The sequence below is a fragment of the Artibeus jamaicensis genome, unplaced genomic scaffold (genome assembly GCF_021234435.1).
Source record: "Artibeus jamaicensis isolate MK-2021 breed Jamaican fruit bat unplaced genomic scaffold, CSHL_Jam_final contig_475, whole genome shotgun sequence".
In the NCBI taxonomy this organism is placed as follows: Eukaryota; Metazoa; Chordata; class Mammalia; order Chiroptera; family Phyllostomidae; genus Artibeus; species Artibeus jamaicensis.
In genome coordinates, this window is record NW_026521852.1 from 7,704,736 (window position 1) to 7,727,599 (window position 22,864).

At 37.9% G+C, this 22,864-nt stretch overlaps 1 pseudogene; it reads right to left on the reverse strand.

The window, feature by feature from the left end:
• Positions 1 to 21,612: 21,612 nt before the first annotated feature.
• Positions 21,613 to 22,623, reverse strand: LOC119043142 (histone acetyltransferase KAT7-like; annotated as a pseudogene).
• Between the last annotated feature and the right edge of the window lie 241 nt (positions 22,624 to 22,864).

A 22,864-nucleotide genomic window follows, 5' to 3' on the forward strand; every position in this document is an offset into this window, starting at 1 on the left:
TTCCCTTTCATGTCTGATCATTGTGGCTATAATTTCAATATGATGTTGAATAAAAGTGGTGACAGTGGGTATTCCTCATCTTAGGAGGAGATATTTATTTTTTGCCACTTGAGTATGATTTTTGCTCTAGGTTTCTTGTATATGGCTTTATTATGCTGAGTTATGCTCAGCTGACTCCCACTTTGCTGAGTGTTTTTATAATAAATGGGGCTTCAGTTTATCAAATGTTTTTTGGCATCTATTGATATGGTCATGTAACTTCTGTCTTTCATTGTGTTTAGGTGATGTCTTACATTTATTGATCTATCAATATTATACCACCCTTGCATCCCTGGGGTGAATCCCACTTGATTGTGGTGTATGATATTTTTAATATATTTCTGGAACTGGTTTCCCAATTTTTGTTGAGGATTTTAGGGTCTATGTTCATCAGCAATATTTGCCTGTATTTTTCTTTCTTTTTTGTATTTTTAGCTGGTTTAGGAATTAGAATAATACTAGACTCATAAAAAACAGTTTGGAAGTCTTCCTTTTTCTTGACTAATTTGGAATAATTTAGGAAGGGGAGGAGTTAGCTCTTCACTAAATGTTTTCAAAATTCTCCTGTGAAACCTTCCCATCCAGGGCTTTTGTGTGCCTGGAGCTTTTTTTTTTTAATGACTTCTTCAACTTCAATAATTGTTATTAGTCCATTCAGATTTTGTGCATCTTCTTGATTATGTTTTGAGAGATTATATTTTTCTAGAAATTTGTCTATTTTCCCAGGTTGTAAAATTCCGTGGAATGTAGTTGTTCATAGTAATTTCTTATAATACTTTGTATATCTTTGTTGTAAATTCTCCTCCTTTGTTTCTGATATTATTTATTTGGGCCCTCTATTTTTATAAAGATTTTATTAACTTACTTTAGAGAGAGGATGGGAGAGAGAAAGAGAGGAAAAGGAACATCAATGTGTAGTTGCCTCTCATGCACCACCCCCACAGGGGATCTAGCTTGCAACCCAGGCATGTACTGTAGACTGGGTATTGAACCAGTGACCCTTTAATTTGCAGACCCACACTCAACAAACTGAGCCACACAAGCCAAGGCTTCTCTCTTATTCTTTTCTTGATGAGTCTGACTAAAGGCTAGTCAACTTTGATTATCATTTCAAGGAACAAGCTCCTGTATGTTTCTATCTTTTAAATTGTTCTTTTAGTCTCTATGTCATTTAATTCTGTTCTATTCTTCATTATTTCCTTCCTTCTACTCTCTCAGCACTTTGTTTGTTGCTGTTCCCCTGATTCTTGTAGGTGTGTGGTTTGATTTTTTATTTGAATTTTTCCTATCTTTTTTAGGTAGGCTTGTAATGCTATGAATTTCCCTCTCAGGGCTGCCTTCACTTTGTCCCACAGGTTGTGAGCTGTTGAGTGTTTATTTTCATTTGCTTCTAGAAACTTTTTGATTTCTTCCCTGATCTTATTGTTAACCCATTCATTGCTTAATAGTATTCTATTCAATTTCCAGGAATTTAAAAAAATTTTTAGTTTTTCCCTTGAGGTTGTTTTCTAGGTTCAAGCCATTGTGATTGAGAAAAATCTTGATATTATTTTCATTTTCTTGAATTTGTTGATGCTTGTTTTGTGTCCTATCATGTAGTCTACTTTTGAACATGCTCCATGTGCACTTGAAAAGAATTCATGTTCTGCTTCTTTGTAGTGAAAAATTCAGTCCATTTTACCTAGCATGTCATTCAGTGCCACAATATACTTCTGGATATTTTGTTTGAAAGAACTCTCTTTTTTTGTCAGTGGGGTTTTAAACCCCCTACTAGGGACTTACAGCCAAGATGGAGGCTTAGATAGGTATGTTCTGTCTCTTTCCATAACCAAAAGAAGGACAGCAACAAATTTAAAAACAAAATACAACTAGAACTTCCAGAGAAAAAGAACTGTATGCAATTCAACAACCAATGAGCTAAAGAAAAAAACATTCATCTAGACTGGTAAGAGGGATGGAGACAGGTAGCTGGGGTGGAGAGGACTCACAGAAAGATGGAACCTGGCAGACCAGGTGAGGCAGTGGCTGGCAGACCAGGCAGTCCAACATTTGCATGTGGATAAACTAGAAGCAACAACTGGGGAGTGAGACAGACTACACAACCCAGCATCAGCATGGGAAAATAAAGCCTCAAAATCTCTGACTGAAAAAATCTGTGGGTGTTGTGGCAGTGGGAGAAACTCCCAGCCTCAGAGGAGAGTCATTGGAGAGACCCACAACATCCTAGAACATACACAAAACCACTCATCTGGGAATTAGCTGCAGAAGGGCCCAATTTACTTGTGGGTAGTGGAGGAAGTAACTGAAAGCCTGCTGAGAGCTGAGCAACTGGCATTGTTCACTATCAGACCCCTCTCCCACATACAACACCAGAACACAGCAAGTGAGTTGCCCCACCCTGGTGAATACCTAAGGCTCTGCCCCTTACCATGTAGCAGGTGTGCAAAGACAAAGAAATATGTTTCAAATAAAAGAACAGATCAAAGCTCCAGAAAAAAATACAACTAAATGATGAAGAGAGTCAACCTATCAGATGCACAGTTCAAAACACTGGTAATCAGGATGCTCACAGAATTGGTTGAGCATGGTTACAAAATAGAAGAAAAGTGAAGGCTGTGGAAAGTGAAATAAAGGAAAATATACAGGGAACAAACAGTGATGGGAAGGAAACTGGGACTCAGATTAATGGTTTGAACCAGAAAGAAGTAATAAACGTTCAACCAGAACAAAATGAAGAAATAAGAATTCAAAAAAAAAATTAAGAGAGACTTAGGAATCTCTGGGACAACTTTAAATGTTCTAACATCTGAACCATAAGGGTGCCAGAAGAAGAAAAGAAAGACAATTAAAAAGGTATTTGAAAAAATAATGAAGGAGAATTTTCATAATCTGGCAAAGGAAATAGACTTCCAGGAAGTCCAGGAAGCTCAAAGTCCCAAAGAAGTTGAACCCAAGGAAGCACACACCAAGGCACATCATAATTATCCAAGATGAAAGATAAGGAGAGAATCTTAAAAGCTGCACAAGGAAAAAGAGACAGTTACCTACAAAGGAGTTCCCATAAGACTCTCAGCTGATTTCTCAAAAAAAGACCCTTGCAGGCAAGAAAGGGCTGCAAAGATGTATTTGAAATCATGGAAGGCAAGGACCTACAGCCAAGATTATTCTATCCAGCAAAGCTATCATTCAGAATGGATGGGCGGGTAAAGTGCTTCTCAGATAAGGTCAAGGTAAAGAAGTTGATAATCTCAAACCCTTATTACATGAAATGTTAAAGGGACTTATCTAAGAAAAAGAATATGATAAAAATATTAACAGTAAAATGACAACAATCTCACAAATATCAACAACTGAACCTAAAAAAATTAAAGTAAAATAAATGAACTAAGCAAACAACTAGAACAGGAACAAAATCACAGAAATGGATATAACATGGAGGGTTACCTGTAGGGAGGCAAAGGGGGAAGAATGAGGGGAAGGTATGAGTAATAAGAAGCATAAATGGCCCTGGCTGATGTAGCTCAGTGGATTGAATGTGGACCTGTGAACCAAAGGATTGTGGTTCCTTTCCCAGTCAAGGCACATGCCTGGCTTGCAGGCTGGTTCCCAGCAGGGGATTCACAAGAGGCAACCATACATTGGTATTTCTCTCCCTCTCTCCTTCTCTTCCCCTCTAAAGATAAATAAATAAAATTGTTAAGAAAAGAAGCATAAATGTTAGGTACAAAATAGACAGGTAGAGGTTGAGAATAGTATAGGAAACATAAAAGCTGAAGAACTTATATGTATGACCCATTGACATGAAATAAGTGTAGGGAATGCTGGTGGGAGAGGAGGTGCAGGGTAGAGAGCAATAAAGGAGGGCAAATTAGACAACTGTAATAGCATAATCAATTACACACACACACATATATGTGTGTGTGTGTGTGTGTATATATATATATATATATATATATATATATATATATATATATATATATATCCCTGCTATATCTGTATTGCTTTCTATATATTTCTTGAAGTTTTCCAAGATTTTCCTCATATTTTTGGGTGTTCCTATTTTGGATACACATATGTTTACAATGTTTATATCTACTTGATGGATTCTTCCTTTGAGTATTTTGAAGTATCATTCTCATCTCTTCTTATGGATGTTGTTTTGAAATTTATTTCTTCTATTATAAGTATTGCTGCCCTGTTTTTTTCTGTCCATTTGCATGAATTATTTTTTTCTCAACTCTTCACTTTAAGTCTGTCTAGGTCTTTTGTCCTGAGGTGGGTCTTTCATAGACAGCATATATGCAGATCATGTTTTCTTACCCATTCACCTACCTATATCTTTTGATTTTAGCATTTAATCCATTTATATTTAAGGCTATTATTAATAGATATATATTCATTGGCACTTTTTCCCTTTGTACATGTATGTGTTCTTCCCTCTCTCCTCATCTCTCAAAGCAGTCCCATCAGCATGCCTTCCAGTGCTGGTTTTGTGGAAGTGTATTCTTTTAGCTTTATTTTTCTGTGAAATTCTTTATTTTGCTCTCCATTTTAAATGAGAGCCTTTCTGAGTACTGTAGTGTTGTTTGTAGGTCTTTGCTCTTCATTACTCGGAATATTTCTTGCCATTCCCTTCTGGCTTACAGTGTTTCTGTTGAGAAATCAGCTTTTAGCCTAATTAAAGTTTCCTTGTATTATATGTTTGTTCTTTTATGTCTTTAAGATTTTCTTTGTCTTTACTTTTTAAGATTTTATTTATTTATTTGTTTGTTTGTTTTAGAGAGAGGGGAAAGGAAAGAGAAAGAGAGGGAGAGAAACATCAATGTGTGATTGCCTCTTGCATGACCCCTACTGGGGATCTGTTCTGCAACCCAGGCGTGGGCCCTGACTGGAAATCCCACTGGTGACCCTTTGGTTCACAGGCCCATGCTCAATCCACTGAGCTACAACAACCAGGGCTCTCTTTGTCTTTAAAACTTGGCATTATAATTATGATGTGCCTTGTAGTAGTACTGTTGCAGTTCATCTTGTTTGGGACCCTCTGAGCTTCCTGAACTTGCATGACTTTTCCCCTCAACAATTCAAGTAAGCATTCTGTCATTATTTTTTCAAACAGGTTTTCTATCCCTTGCTCTTTTTCTTCTCTTCCTGATATTTCTATAATGTGAAGGATGTTATTTCATGTTACCCTGAAGTTCCCTTATACTAGTGTACTTTTTGAGACTTTTTTTCTTATTTTGTTGCTCTGACTGGGTATTACTTTCTATCTTGTCTTACAGATCACTAATTCAGTCATCTGCTTCATCCAGCCTGCTTGTGATTTCCTCTAGTGTATTTTTTTAAATTTCAGATATTGTATATTTTATTTCTTCCTGGTTCTTTTTCATAGTTTGTTTGTCCCTTTTTATGCTACTGCAGTTCCCACTCAGTTCCGTGTAGTTTTCATTCCTTGAGCATCCTTATAACCATATTTTTGAATTATATGTCTGATAGATTGCTTGCCTCAATTTCATTTAACTCTTTCTCAGGATTCTTCTGTTCCTTTTGATTGGGGATTCTTCCTCCCCTTTTAAGTGACTCTTTTTGTGTGTAAGTATACTTTGTTTTGCCTTCTTATCTTCATAGGATGAAGTTCTGCAGTAGGATTTCTGAGGGGCTCAGTGGTGTAGTCTCTTTGATATTCTGATCTGTATGCCCTTTATTTATTTTGTGGGGCTCTTGTTGTATTTGTGCTTTGCTTGTTGGTGGCTCATTTGTCGGTGAGTCCTCCCCTCCAGCTGTCTGTCTGGTAGTCACTACTCATGCTATGTTTTGTATGCTGTTGTACAGATATTGGTTAGCAATGCAATATTACCTGAAAACCAAATTCATACTAGCAAAAAAAATAAGCCCTCTATCATATCTGCAATATCAACAGCACTTGGCCAAAGATTAATTAAGGTGCAGAGAGATTAAAAATATTGTAAGATGGGAAAGGGGGGAATACAAGATGGCTAAAAGATGGAAAATTATTTTGAGTGGGAGGAGAGAGGAGAAATAATAAGAGTACGGAATACAAATGAACAAAACAGGGAGAGAATAAAATTTACAACTTATGTAAAATAGGTAAGGATAATGGTAACAGTTTAGTAAGAGAAGGGAAGAGTATACTATGAGGTTTGAAGTAAAATTTAAAATGTATTGAACCAACATGAACTAAATTGCTATAAAACCACAGCAGGGTCAATAACAATGGTACCTGAGAGATTAATAAAGGTGGAAAGGGAATAAGAATATTAATTATATCAAAGACAAAACTGAATATGAGATGTCTATAGTAAATAAAAATGATTTTGAGATGATGGAGGGGAAAAACTAACAAGAGTAAGGAGTAGAACCTAGGCTTAGAAAGGGAAAAATTTAAGATAAAATTTCTAACTCAGCTGATCAAAGGCAGGGGGGAGCAAAAAAAGAGTAAGACAGGAGAAGAGTATCCTATGGGATTTAAAGTACAAACAAGTAGTGAACAAATAGGAATTTTGTTGGAGAAGAACATCAATAACAACAATATCCTCACCTAACTAGCCACACTTATAAAGGTGGGAAGGAAAAAAGAATATTATAAGAAGTGAAAAAAAATGTGAGCTGACTTAAGGAAGGGAGAATGCTTTTGCAAGGATCAATGGAGGAGAAATAGTAAGAGTAAGGAATAGGAATATGGCATAGAATGAAAGAAAATAAAGTTTTCAACAACAGTAAAAAAAGGTCATGAAGAAGGCAAAATGGAGTAAGACCAGGGGTGGGTGTTATGTGGGATTTGAAATAACAACGATATGAAAAAATATATATAATCTGAATAAAATAATAAAAGTTAAAAAAGCAAGTGTAGTGAGTTAGCTGGAATATAATCGAAACAAAACAAGAAATATTAAAATGCTATGTGAAGGGTAAAAAACGAAAGAAAGAAAAAAACATGCAGTTGCTGAGGAAGAGCAAGGTGAAATTTGTTTCAGCTGTTGATATTCACCTGCTGATTTGTTTCTCTATTCATCTCTAGTTTTTTATCAACTCAAGGTCCTGTGGTGGGTCATCCAAATTCTGTATCTCCTTCACCTGCCTCTAGAGGGGGCTTCTGTTGCACTGGAGAAGGTGGGACTTCTGTGTCTCCCTTGGGAGGCACTGTTCATTCTGGGAAAATTGTGGGTGTGTTCCCCCTACCCCTACCCCTTCTATCTTAGTCTGTCCTGGTTTATTTCTAATAATGTATAGTGTTTTTTATTATTAAACAGCTATCTGTTTCATGGAGGGGGAGCAATCTGTGTAAGAGCATCAGCTCTCTCTCACTTCGTATAGACTCAGGTCTGTGTGGTCCAAGGCTGGGCAGCACCCTGAATACCCTTTGCTGCACACTTTTTTTAACTTCTTGCTTTGATGGCCTCAGTGAAACGGGACCCTAGGACCCAGTATACTTTGTCTCCCTTTGAGGAGTTCAAAATGAGCCATTTTAATCATTTGTCTTTCTGCCTTACTCTTGCAGAAATATCCCGTGCAGAACTGTTCAGCCTTCCCAGCTCTTTTTGCAGATATTCCCCTGCTACTGCACAAGGTGGGGGCTGGCTCAACCTTTCCTTCCTGGAGGTTCTGCAGTGGGAGAAAACCCAGTCTGGCCTCAAATCTCAGGTGCACAGTTCCCAGCCCACCACCCTCACAGAGCTCTACTTTCTGTGCCACTGCACTGGGCTGAGGTAGGCTGGAGTCATGAAATTACCTCACTTTGCACCCCTTTGATCAATCCACCCAGCTGTACTGAGTAAGAACAAATCATGCCCACAAACCTCCCTTCCTGTCGGCAGCTGCCTCTCCCCTCCCCTAGATCCAGGTTCAAACAGTCTCGCTCTCACTCTCTGGCACTCTCCTGACTGGCATCTGCCACCTCAGCTAGAGTGTGCTGTTAGCTATGTATGTGTGTAGCCTGGTTCTCCCTGATGATTTTTCACATCCAGTTGTTCTTGGCCAAGTCTGGGGATTCCCTAACCTGGGAGGGAAGGGAGCTGCTAGGCTGCTGTCTCTGACCAGGCTCTCCAGGGATGCTGGCCTGGTGGCTGCAGTTGCCATAGCAGCTGTGGCTGCTGGCACCATGCCTAGTGACTTTCCCTGTCCACCTATAAAACCTCCTTACTGCCTGTTTTTCAAGTGTCCTCTGTACTCCTTGGCTTCCAGACTTCATTATCAGCTATGATTCCATTGACTGTTCATTTGGTTTTCAGAAGATCAGATAAGAGGCTGAGTTGGATGCAAGAGCAAGTGTACTCAGCTCCCACCTACTTCATCACCATCTTCTGAATCTGAAATCAGAGTACACTTCTGAGAAAATGATAGAGTATATTTTATATCCCATTTTACTAAGATATATCCACAGTAGGAAAAGTAACTTCATTGATACTGAATCTAGGGAAGAGTTGTAATTTAAAAACCAATTATGTTCTGACAGTTTCAAAGTTTTCCTGGCACAGGTATATTAGTGGCTGGCTACAGCATCCACTAAGGCAAAAATGTGTTCCCATGAAAGAAGAGATTTACTTCCTAAACTTTAAATAAATGCATAGTTCTCACCAGCAAAGTTACTATCTAAAACATAGGCTACAAAGCCATAGGAAGTTTTAGAAAATTTATATAACATTCTATGAGCATTGATGTTCAACTACACTGCTTTAGCAGAAATGATGAGGTAAATATTCTCTTAAAGGAATCAAAGAGTCTTTAATATAGTTTATTTTAAAACATTAAGCAGGAAACAATTAATGCTAGTTTTTACTTTGACTTTTAGCCTAGACTAGGTATGCAGCCTAGGTGAGATGCCCCAAATTTTGTTCCTTTTCTATGCTATTTGTAACTGGCTTCATGTTCCACAAGGAAACCCAAAGGAAAAAAGCTTACCTGGAATTCCTGTGGTTTGTGAATAGACTCGGGAATTACCTTGTATTCTCAATTTGCCTATACCGGCTCTGTTACTTCTTAGATTTCTGAGAGAATAATTGTAGTATCACATTTAAAATGCTATTTTATTAATAAAAGTTTTTTTTAAAGAATCTTGTTTCTAGAAATAATTGACTATGTAATTGAGACCACTCCTTTTCAAAAACAACTAGAAAAACAAAAATATATATAAAATAATATTGACCTGAAGGCACTGAATAACATAAAAGGAAAGATGAGTCACTGGGACAATATCCTAGAGAAGGCAAATTCACAGAGGGAGGTTCTGTATTTGGGGCAGCTTTTCCCTTAGGGGCATCTGCTGATTTCACTATAGGCAGCTTAACAGACTGAGAAGCTAAGCCAATCTTTCAAATGACTCACAAATTTTCAAATATCATTGAAACCTGCATTTTTGGTTATGACCTTAGAAGACTGCATTCTAAAAGTAAATGTGAAGCAAAGGGAGTGTAACATTGTAGAGACTGTTGCTCTGTTAAATATTATCTTAACCACTGAAATTAATAGGGTAGTTTAATATTGCCAATATACCTAAATAATTCTGAAAGAAGATAACATTATTCTAACTAAAAATATTTTTCTTACTTCTACCTTCTTTTAAAAATTATTGAATTTATTGGGGTGATATTTATTAATAAAATTAGATATGTTTAAGTGTACAATTCTATAATATATATAATCTATACATTGTATTGTGTGTTAGTTACCCAAAATCAAGTCTTTTCATTTATCCGTCCTTTAACCTGTTCTACCTGTAACCAACCCATTTGTCTTTGGTAATCACCATACTGTTGTCTGTGTTTATGAGGGGTTTTTTTATTTGCTTAATCCTGTGGTTACTGAACAAAGTGGGACTTGGCCACCTACTACTATATACATATAAGACAATAATTGGTGGGGCAGGGAAAAACTTTTATTAAAAGGTTGCCCAGTTAAAGAATAGATCATATGGTATTTATAAAAAAAAAAAAAAAGTTTGCCCAATTCAGGACAGCTGGAGACTCCTGGGCTTCAAGCCATTTTCATTGGTAAAGCAAAGACAGAAGTTAAGAATCCCTAGGACCAGAAACAGTGTCAAGACATCCTGCTCCATTTTTATCTGTTCTCCTGGGGTCTAAGGCTGTTACATGAATGGGTCTTCAGCTTTTCAGATTTATGCTTTATCTTTCTTTCTCTCTGGAGTGTGCATTTGTGAGGCCGGCGTCTCAATTGCTTCACCACAGCTTCTTCCAACTTGCGTCCCCAGAGCACTCCCAAATTACTGCAGTTGGTTGTACAAGGGGCTCCATCTGCAGGACCCTGATATTCAAGGTTGTATATACTCCCAAGACTGGTGATGTTCCTAGACCACACATCTGTGCACTGTTCTTAGAGCAAAAGAATGGGAGCTTTGGGGGACTGTGTTGTATGGCACGGAGCTGCATTGTTTCCTGAGTGGCACACAGCAAAGAACCTAACTGGCGCAAATCTGCTTCCAAGCAAGCAAGCAAGGGCAAGACAAAAGCCATAAGTGGGGCCCAGTGTCTGGTAGGTCTTGCAAATGCTTCAGGGACATGCCTTTTGTATAAGCCTTCTCCTCCAAAATCATGGATGTTGTGGGAGTGCCCAGTATACCAGCTAATCTAGGATAGTATCCATCAGATATGTCATCTCTCACGGTGTCTGTCCTTCCTCCTGCCACCATGATACAGAAGTGGGTAGGAGGGTTTCTAGCTATGCGCAGGGGCCCAACATCTCTGCCCAGGGCAGTGTCATGTGCTGGCATGTTTACTATCACCCGTGGGTGAGTCACATGCCAGCCACAGCTACAAACCTTGGGGTTTCCTGCAACTCCTCTCTCACTTTGGGGATGCAGCCTTTCCTACTGTTGTGTCATGCCAGGCTACTAGGTTGCTAGGGCAACACATGCTGGAATAAAGGACTTGCTTACAGGCACTGTGCTAATCTATTTATTGTTGCCTCAAGCAGCCTACTCCTACAGCCTTTCCCTTCTCCTCCTAGGAAAGGCAGGCTCTATCAATGCCTCAGGGTTTCTTCCCCCACTCCAGGGAAGACAGCCTTTTGTGTCACCTCCAGGTTTTTCCTCACCCTCCAGCAATCTGGCAAATGCCCCCTGATATATCATCACCTATTTTACCAAGCTTGGCAACCCCCCTTCCTTCTGACAGCTGTTAGGCTGTTCTCTGTATCTATAAGTTCCTATTTTGTTTGTATGATTATTTTGTTCATTAGATTCTATGTATAAGTGAAATTATGCAGTGTTTGTCTTTCTATGACTGGCTTATTTCAGTTAGATAATACTCTCCAGGTCTACCCATGCTGTCATAAAAAGTATGATTTTCTTCTTTTTTTATGGCTAAGTGGTGTTCCAATGTGTAAACATGCCAGAGATTTTTTTATCCATTCCCCTACTGATGGGCACTTCAGCTGTTTTAAAATCTTGGCTATTGTAAATAATGCTGCAATGAATATATAAGTGCATATATTTTTTACAATTAGTGTATTGGGATCTGTCAGATATATTCCCAAAAGTGGAATCACTGGGTCATTAACCAGTTAAATTTTCATTTTTTGAAAAGCCTCCATAATATTTTCTACAATGGCTACACCAACCTGCATTCACACACACAGTGCACCAGTGTTCTTTTTTCCTATATTCTCACAAACACTAGTTTGTTGATTTTTTCCATGATAGCCATTTGGACAGATATGAGGTGGTATCTCATTATGGTTTTATTTGCATTTCTCTGATTAGTAACATTAAACAGCTTTTCAAATTTCTCTTGAACATCTGTTATTCCATCGTTAAAGAAGTGTCTACTAGGTTCTTTGCCTATTTATATCTTTTTTTATTGTTCAAGTACAGTTGTCTCTATTTCCCGCCACCCCCACCCCAGCCATCCCTACCTCCCACACTCAATCCTACTGCCCCTTTCACTTTGTCTGGCACTTATTGTTTGTTGCTTTGGTTATAAGGGTCATTCTGACCTGAGTGAATTGGTATCTCATTGTTTTAATTTGCATCTCTCTGATGGCTACTGATGCTGAGCATCTTTTTATGTGTCCCCTTGGAGAAGTATCATTAGCAAATATATTTTCCCACACAGTTGGTTTTCTTTTCATTTTAATGCTATTTCCTTTAGGTGCAAAAAAGCTTATTAAGTTCATGAAGTCCCATTTGTTTATTCTTTTCTATAAGTCCCTTGCTCTAAGGGACATGTCAGTGAAAATATCACTATGTGGAATATCAGATTTTCCTGTCTATGTTTTTCTCTAGGATTTATATGGTGTCACAACTTATATTTAAGTCTTTAATCCATCTTCACTTTATTTCTGTGTATGGTGTAAGTTGGTCGAGTTTCTTTCTTTTCTTTTCTTTTTTTTTTTTTTTTTTGGCATGTAGCTGTCCATATTTCCCAACACCATTTGTTGAAGAGGTTACTTTTACTCCATTTTATGCTTCTGCAACCTTGGTCAAACACTAATTGATCATAGAGAGTAGGGTTCGTTTCTGGTGTTTTTATTCCATTCCATTGGTCCATGTGTCTGTTCTTGTTCCAGCACCAAAGTGTTTTGATTACAGTGGCCTTGTAATATAGTTTTGTATTAGATATTGTGATCTCTCCTACTTTGTTCTTCTTTCTCAAAATTGCTGTGGTTATTCCAGGTTGTTTAAAGTTCCATATAAATGTTTGAAATATTTGTTCTATATATGTAAAATATATCATTGGTATTTTAACAGGGATTGTGTGGAATCTATAAATTGCTTTGGGATCATGGACATTTTGAGGATACTAATTCTTCCAATCTATGAACACAGTATATGTTTCCATTTGTTTGTGTTTTCCTAAATTTCTTTCTTGAATGTTGTGTAGTTTTCTTAATAGAGATATTTTACCACCTTGGTTAGGTTTATCCCTGAGTACTGTATTTTTCTTGTTGCTATAGGAAATAGGATTTTTTTCCTGATTTCTGTTTCTAATATATCATTGTTGGTGTACAAAAATGCTTTCAATTTCTGAATATTGACATTTTATCCTGCTGTTATGCCAAATTCCCTTATTAGATAAAGTAGTTTTTCAGTGGAGTCTATAGGGCATTTTATGTACAGTGTCATTTCATGTGCAAATAATGACAGTTTTGCTTCCTCTTTTCCTATTTGGATACCTTTTATTTCTTTTTCTTGTCTGACCACTGTTGCTAGGACTTCCAATACTATATTAAATACAAATGGTGAAAGCAGACATTTTGTCTCGTTCATGATCTTAGTGGGAAAGCTTTTAGTTTTTGCATATTGAGTATGATATTGGCTATAGGACTCTTGTATACAGCCTTTATTATATTGAAGAATGTTCCTGCTATTCCCACTTTACTGAGTGTTTTTATCATAAATGGGTGTTGTACCTTATCAAATGCTTTTTTCACATCTATTGGTATGATCATATTTTGTCTTTTTTTTTCTTTATGTGATTGATGTATTACATTTGTTGATTTGTGAATATTGTAACATCCTTGCATCCCTGGGATAAATCCCACTTGATCATGATGTATAATCTTTTTAACGTATTGATGGATGTGGTTTGCCAATATTTTGTTGAGGATTTTAGCATCTATTCATTAGCAATATTGGCCTGTAGTTTTTTTCTTTGTTGTGCTTTTATCTGGTTTTGGGATTAGAATGATGGTGTCTTCATAAAAAGAGTTTGGGAATGTTCTGTCTTCTTGGACTTTTTTGAAATAGTCTGTGAAAAATAGGGGTTAGCTCTTTTTTAAGTGCTTTGTAAAATTCTCCTGTGAAACCATCCAGTCCAGGGATTTCATGTATGAGAATTTTCTGCATTATTGCTTTGATTTCATCAGCTATTATTGGTCTTTCTGTTCAGGTTTTCTCTTCCTTCTTCATTGAGTTTTGGAAGATCATATTTTTCTAGAAAATTGTCCATTTCAAGTAGGTTTTCAAATTTTTCAGCATGTAGTTGTTCATAGTAATTTCTTACAATGTATTCTATTTCTGTGGTATCAGTTGTAATTTCCTCTCTTTCATTTCTGATTGTGTTTATCTGGGTCCTCTTTCTTTTTTTCTTGATGAGCTTGCATAAAGTTTTGTTGATTTTATTTATCTTTTCAAAGAATCAGCTCCTGGATTTATTGATTCTTCAAATTGTTCTTTCAGTCTATATGGCATTTAATTCTCTTGTGGTCTTGGTTATTTCCTTCCTTGTATTTGCTCTGTGCTGTCTTTGTTTTTCCTCCAATTCTTGTAGTTGTGGGTAACATTGTTTATTTGAAATGTTTCTATCTTTTTTATGGAGGCCTGTATCACTATTAATTTCCCTCTTAAGATTATGTGTGTTTGTCATTGTTTCCAGAAACTTTTTGATTTCTTCCTTGATCTCATTCTTAACCCACTCATTGTTTAATAGCATGCTATTTAATCTGCATGAGTTTGAGTGTTTTTGAGTTTTTTCCTTGAGGTTGGTTTCAAGTTTTAGGCCCTTGTGGTCAGAGAAAATGCTTGATATGCTTTCAACTTTGTTGATTTGTTAAGGCTTGTTTTGTGTCCTATCATGTGGTCTCTCTTTGAAAATGTTCCATGCGCATTTGAAAAGAGTATGTATTTTGGCTTCTTTGGGATGAAAATACATATAATCATATAATAATGATGAATATTATTACATTTCATGTTGCACTGTAGTTCTCTTAAGACCTCTTTGTCAATTTTGGATTTTTTTTTCATTTCATGTTCTTTCTCAATGTTTTTTTCTACCTTGTCCTGCAGCTCGCTGATCCAATCCTCTACCTCATCTAGCCTGTTTGGATTCTTTCTACTGTGTTCTTCATTTCAGAATTTGTATTCTTCACTTCCTCTTGGCCCTTCTTGATAGTTTCTATTTCCCTGTTCATGTTGATGTAGTTTGCAATGAGTTCATTGTAGTTTCCCTGTAGTTTTTGGTAATTCTCTGTGAGCTCATTGAGCTTCCTGATAACCATTGCTTTAAACTCTGTATCTGTTAGTTGACTTGCCTCTATTTCACTTAGCATTCTTTCTGAGACTTCCTTCTTTCTTTTTATTTGGGGATTGTTTCTTTGTCTTCCCATTGTTTGTGAGACTCTTCTTGTTGGCCTCTGCTTCTTAAATTGATCTTTTCTGACTCTCTGAGTCTGTGGTGTGAACTTCTCTGACCTGTGGGTGGTGCTGTCTCCTTGATCTCCTAAACTTGATGCTCTTGTGATGTCACTTACGTCGGTTTCTGGATATAATTGGGTTTTGATTGTTGTTTGGTTATTCTTTGGTAGGTCCTTCCCTCTAGCTGGTTAAGTGTCACTCTGCCCAACACATCTTGTATGCTTTTATGCAAGTACTACCAGAAGAAAACCATGAAGCCCAGGAAACAAACTCACATCTGCAAAATATCTCCCCCAGGCAGTCTATGTCAACAACAAATGAACCAGTATTAATAAGACTAGACTGTAAATGGATTAATAAGACTAGGTATAAATAAATTAAGACTATTATAAGAAATGAGAGAGATAGACTATAGTATAAATTCTATTGACTTAATTTGTACAAACTAGTGGGCAAGAAATGAATGTTAAAAAGCTATGCAGGAAAGAAAATATTGCTAATCAGGGAGAAACCACAGTGGATTTCACATCAGTAGCTTTTAGTATTTACCACTGTTTTTTATTTCTGGATCAGCCTCTGGTGGTGTCAGATGTTGACCCCATCTGACATTAGGCTGTCTGCTCTGAGACTACCAGAGATCTACTGTCTATTGTTGTCTCCTTCAGTTGTTATTTAGTCACTCAGCAGTCTGGCTTAAGCCTCATAAGCATAGCAGATTTCCCTCTGGGGCTGCAGCTATTGTTTCCCCTCAGGCTTCTGCTGCTCTGAGGAGAGTGGTATACCTGAGAACAATGGCTGCCATCATTTGGGGATGACTCATAACTGGTGTTCCTGTGGCTGTTTTCACCCTCCCCCCAAAGCTTCTGTCCCCAGTCTCTCCTCAGGAGTCTCCAGCCCACTCTGCTCCCACCTTTACCAGAACACTCAGTGACAGAAAATTAAAATCTGTGCATTGGCCCCTTAAATGGCTCTTTGTGTCCATCTCTGGCAGAGAGCAACCCTGCTACTTCTCACTGCCAATTGTTTTCTGTGTATTTTTTGGCTCTGTTGTACTAGGATGGGGATCCCAGCTTAGTGTTTAGAACCCATTCTTTTCAGGGAGATCCAACCTACCACTTTATTATCCCTCCAATGCTGCCACCTATGGATGCCCACCAGCCCTCTCAAGTTTCCACTGCACTCCTTACCAGACAGGTTGTGCTGAATGTGGTTCTTCTGTTTGTCCAAGATTATAAGGCTTCTCTCTCACTATTGTTCAGTTTGTTCTGGGGAACTTCTACACAATCTAGTTGTAATTCCAGATTTGTCCTGGGAGGAGGTTAGTGTGGCTTCTACTTATTCCTCTGCCATCTTGCCAAATCTAATCTCTTCTTTCATTTGAGCCATATGTTTTGTCTTGGTGCACCTATTACATTGGAAGGAATAGAGCCTTAGGTATTTTCCAGGGCAGGGCAACTGATGTTGCTGCATTGTGGCACTGTATGTAGGAGGGTCTGAGAGGGAATAAATCCCCTTTATTGGCTCTGGGCTGGTTTTCAGTCACTTCCCCTGCTACCCACAAGCAAATTTGGCTCTTCTGGTGCTGATTCTCAAATGGGTGGGTTTATCTGTGTTCTAGGACCCTGTGGGTCTCTCAAAAATCACTCCTGTGAGACTAGAAGTTTCTCCCACTACAACTGTCACAGATTTTTAGAGTCAGAGGTATTGAGGCTTTATTTCCCCACACTGGAACCCTGAATGGTGCCATCTGTCTTGCTCCCCAGTTGTTCATCCTGCTTTATCTACATGCAAAAGTGGGACTTCCTGGTCCCCCTGGTGCTGCCTTGCCACATGTATTCTCTGCCCCAGCTGCCCATCTCCACTTCTCCTACCAGTCCGAATGAATGTTTCATCCTTAACTTCTTGGTTGTTGGACTTCATTACAATTCAATTTTCTGGTAGTTCTGGTTATTTTTTGTTTTCAAATTTGTTGTTTTCTTTCAGTTATGTAAGGAGGTGAAGTGTATCTACCAACACCTCCATCTTGACCAGAAGTCCTGAGATTTTTCTTGTTTCTTGAAGTAGACTTGTTGAAATGCTATGAATTTTACTTTAGGACTTTTTTCACTGTTTCATAATTTTGGGGTTTTTGCATTCTCAGTTTCATTCGTTTCAGAGAGATTTTTTTTTCTTATTTTACCTCACTGTTGACCTATTCATTGTTTAGTAATGTATTATTTAGTCTCCAGGTCTTTCTGTGTTTTTAGTATTTTTTATGGAATTAATTTTTAGTCATAGCATTATGATAAGAAAAGATGCTTCATATGATTTCAATCTTCTTAAATTGATCAAGAATTTGTGTCTATCTTAGAAACATATTCTACTTTAGAAAAATCTTCATGTGCACTTGAAAAACTATATTCTGTGGCCTTGAGGTGAAATTCTCTACAGATATCAATTAAATCCATCTGATTCTGTCTGTCATTTAAGGCTAATTTTTTATGATTTTGTGTCTGGAAGATTAATGATGTGTTAAAGTCTCCTAGTATGACTGTATTACTGACAATCTCTCCTTTTCCATCTATCAATATTTTTATATATTTAGGTGCTTCTATATTGATGAATAAATTTTTAAAGAGTAATGTTCTCTTTTTGGGTTACTTCCTTTATTATTATGTAATGTCCTTTTGTCGGTACTGTAGTCTCTATTTTAAAGTTTATTTTGCCAGATGTAAGTATTTCTATTACAGCTTTTTTTTGTTTTTATTTGCACAAGATATATTTTTCTATCCCATTTATATTTAGTATGTGTGTATCTTTTCTTCTGAAATGGGCCTCTTATATACAGCATACATATGGATTTTGCTATCCATTCAGCTACCCTATACTTTTTTACCCTTATTTTTTGTATCTACACTTTAATTTTCTATGTATAACAGTGTGTTGCATGTTTTTTTGAAAACAGAGAACATGTTTTATTGAGGATTACATAAGAACAGCATGTTGTACCTCATGTGGGGAAGGGTTAGGTTGTTTAATAGCCTTTACCCATTAAAACAAACTCCCAGTGAAATTGCTTTTGGATAAGTTTTAAGTGACACTGAACCTGGTAGGGAGCTGCCACTGAACATACTTAAAATTAGTCTCCCCAACTCACAGTAAATATTAGTGTACAGAGATGACAAGAGAAAAGGCACAGATGACCAGAGTTGAGGGTGTGGTGAGGGCTCCAGATAAAGACATTAGTGTTTTAGGTGACATGACAAGGTGGGAAGGGTGACATGTCATATATCAAAAGCTACCCCAAGATAGCAGGTTAAAATGGGCTGGCGTGAAATTAGAGAGAGCATCTATTCCTTCACTTAAATACCAAAAATAGCAGACCAGAGAATAGGGGGATGGTGGCAAACCCCAAAGGTAAAATGGAGGAGGAGTTCTTGGAAGGGCGTAAGCACTTTACTCCTAGAAGGAGAGTGAGGCACTGTTGAAAAGAGAAGCAAAATTTGGTGAGGTGGCCATTCTGCCTGCATTGTTGAGTCATGGGCTGAGATACTTTCCAGTCTGTTTCTTCTTCTACGAGGACATTAAGACAAAATCAGCACAACTTATGTAGAAGTATTGGTGTGCTATATCAAACTGGTAGTGGTGAAAAGGTTTTTGCAGTTAATGAACCAGTTAACATGCAGCATGAGAGGGAAAATTAGCTGAAAGTTATTTTGGCACCTGAAAATACAAAAGGAGCAGTAAGTAAGGTGGGAAGAAAACATTTGCTAGTGGTCACTTTCTGGTGGGGCAAAAAGTATTCATTCTCTTCCACCAAGACATGGCTCACTGCTCAAGGGTGAATTCAACACAAAATGCAGAAACACCACCTCTTACTTCTCTCCATTTCATTTAGATAGATGATATGCTGTTACCAAGACTAATCCCAGGGTGGAGCTTCCAAAGTATTTGGCTGTGCTGGCCTAATACTGATCAAAACAGGTCTATCCATAAAAATGGAGGAAAATATTTAAAGTGAGATTAAGTCCAAAGGGAAGAGACCCTTCTTAGCATACACACTCAGAAGTGTTACCTCAGAGGACTTCTGGCCAAGATGGAGGCATAGTTAGGTACAATGTGCCTCCTCACACAGTAAAAATAATGACAACAACAAATTTAAAAACAAAAAAACAACCAGAACTGACAGAAAATTAAACTGTATGGAAGTCTGACAACTGAGGAGTGGAAGGAGAAACATTCATCCAGACAAGTACAAGAAGCAGAGACAGGCAGCTGGAGGATCGAGGTGCATAAGGTGGAGGCTTTTGGACTGGGCAATGTGGCATCTGGTGGACGGGTCAGTCCCACATTTGTCTGTTGATAAACTGGGAGGAGCAACTGGGAAGTGAGACAAACCATGCAACTCAGGTTTTCAGCACAGGGAAATAAAACCTCTGAAAAAAATCTGTGGGGGTTGAGACAGTAGGAGAAACCCCCAGCCTCACAGGAGAGTTCATTGGAGAGAACCATAAGGTCCTAGAATGTACACAAACCCACCAATCCAGGAATCAGCACCAGAAGGACGCAATTTGCTTGTGGGTAGTGAGGAAGTGACTGAAACCTGGTTGGGAGCCTGGCAAGCCATATTGTTCCCCTCCCCCACATATGGCACCACAACACAGCAATATGTGTTGCCCCACCCACACATACATAAAGTGAAGTATGTGTGAATATATGAGGCTCCATTCCAAGACAAAAAAGTGGACCCAAATAAAAGAGAAGATCGAAGCTGCAGAAAAATAATACAACTAAGCACGAAGAGATAGCCAACGTATCAGATGCACAATTTTAAAAACTCTGTTAATCAGCATGCTCACAGAAATGGTTGAGTGTGGTTGCAAAATAAAGGAGAGTGAAGTCTATGAAACATGAAATTTAAAAAGAAACTATACACAGAAGAAACGGTGAAGGGAAGTGAACTGGGACTCAAATGAATAGTTTGGAACACAGGGAAGAAATGAAGAACATTCAACCAGAAAAAAATGAAGAAACAAAAATTGAAAACTTCTGGGACAACATTAAATATTCCAGCACCTGAATCATAGGGGTTTTAGAAGGAGAAGAGAAAGAGCAAGAAATTGAAAACTTTTATGAAAAAAATAATAAAGGAGAACTTCTCTAATCTGGCAAAGGAAGTAAACTTCCAGGAAGACCCGAAGCTCAGAGAGTCCCGAAGAAGTTGGACTCAAGGAAGTGCACACCAAGGCACATCATAATTTTATTATCCAAGATAAAAAATAAGGACAGGGTATTAAAAGCAACAGGAGAAAAAGAAGACAGTTACCTACAAAGGAGTTCCCATAAGACTTTCAGCTGATTTCTCAAAAGAAACCTTGCAGGCAAGAAGGAGATGAAAAGACATATTCGAAGTCATAAAAGGCAAGGACCTACATCCAAGATTACTCTCTCCAGCAAAGCTATAATTTAAAATGTAAGGGCAGATGAAGTGCTTCCCAGATAAGGTGATGTTAAAGAATTTCATCATCACTAAGCCCTTATTATGTGAAACATTAAAGGAACAAGGAAAAGGAGAAAAAACATGAATGGTAAAGTGACAACAAACTCACAACTATCAACAACAGAACATAAAAAGCAAAACCAAACTAAGCAAACTAGAACAGTAACAGAATCACATAAATAGAGATCATGTGGAAAGTTATCAGTCCGGAGGTGGAGGAGAAAAATGGGGGAAAGGTACATGGAATAATAAGCATAAATGTTAGGTACAAAATAGACAGCAGGAGGTTAAGAATGGTATAGGAAATGTAGAAGTCAAAGAACTTATATATACATGAACATAAACTAAGGGGTAGGAATAATGGTGGAATGGGGTGTGCAGGGCAGAGGGAAATAAAGAGGGGGGAAATTGAACAAATGTAATAGCATAATCAATAAAGTTTATTTTAATAAGTCATTTAAAAAGAAGTGTTACCTCTTTCCTGACAGTTCAAAAAACACATGTAAAGGATAATTGGAAATATCCAGCAGTGGCAATTATGTTTGGAGGTCTGGTGAGCAAATGGAAAAAAGCACTACTACAAAGTTTATACACAACCCAACCCCATGGGGTAAGAGAACATGAGGAGAGAACCGGTGACTGGATCCGTACAGTACCAAAAACAAAACAAAACACCTTGGGTCACTGCTACAAGGGAGCTGCACTCAAGTATAATTCCATCTTGGCAACCTCACTAGGGATGAAACAACCATTCCTCAGAACAAGCATCTGCATTATACATGAAGGTCATCACATGTACACTGATGCATGATCCCCTCTGGCCAACCTTACTGAGGCTGAAACAACAGTTCCTCAGAAACAGCATCTGTAGTTTATATGAAGGTTGGAGCCAGGACAGTCCTTAGGAGGATGACTATTTCAAAGTATAGTGTACTTGCCAATCACAAGAGCAGCAGAAATGACAGACAGATCCCTAGGGTACAGATTCCTACTGTGGGGTTTCTCTAGCTCAGACTAAGAAGTCACTTTAAGTACCCTTGGGAAGGGTCCATTTTAAACAGCTTGGACCCATGGTATTATTGTAGTTGGATCTCTTGGCCTCTTTGGCTATTTACTCATCGGTCAGGTCCTGTCTCTAAAACTAGGTGTTTTCCTTTCCAATACTTGAGCATCTGATGGTCTTGCAGAGTGCTGACAATGTCTACAAGATTCACAGCTATCTCCTGGATAATTTCTTTGATAGAAATCACTTTGCCTTGGAAATTATGCAGGTAATGAAGAACTTCTTTCCAGTAACTGTGATAGCTTATGAGCCCCAGGTTTGAGAGTGGACATTTTGGGGAGTCAACTTTTTCTTCCACTTGGGAAAGCAAATAACTGAAATCAATGAGCATCTTGATATAGCCCTGTCTCATGTATGGAGGCATGGTAAGGATACAGGATACAGTAGAGTTGAAGACTGAATTTTTCTCCTTGAAAAAATAGCCAATCAGGTGACAGCCAATGCTGCCCACTTCTGTCATAACATCGAACAGAAAGGGCTCTACATCATAATTAGTCTTGTGGTCCAGAAAAAGCTTGGCCAACAGGCACAGGTTTGGGCAGTGTATCTTGTTTTTCTTGCCATCTACTTCAAACACCAATATTAAACCTGCAGCATGTCTCATCACTGGGTGGGTGTTTCCACACATGGTTAGTCATGTATTGGAAATGTATCATTTGACTCTTCATATATGTTAAACAGAATTCACACATATAGAAACACCTAAGTCATTCATATTCTTCAGGATAGAGAGAATACTACCAAGTATCAAGCTCATAGTGACAAAAGGCAATTGTCTTAATCATGTTACTCCATCTGTGATTTGGCTTGCAGCCTTAACTTCTCCAAATCTTCTGCAGCCTAGATTTGTACTCTTTAGAGAAGATTCACATCATACTAGCTACTCAGATTTTCCAAAAGATTTTCCTGAGTGTTCCCAGAGGACTACCTATGTCCCATTACAGTCACTACAAGTATTCTTTCACAGAAAAAAATTTTGTTGTATGTTTTTATTTTATTTTTATTATGACTTTCCATTATTTATTTAATTTTTTAAACATTTTTTCTTGCTGTTCAAGTACATTTTCTGCCTTTTCCACCCACCCCTGAGGCCTCCTCACCTCCCTCCCTTGTTTTCACTCTACCTTGTTATTATCCATCTGTCCTTTATAGTTGTTCATGCAAACCCTTCACTCTTTTC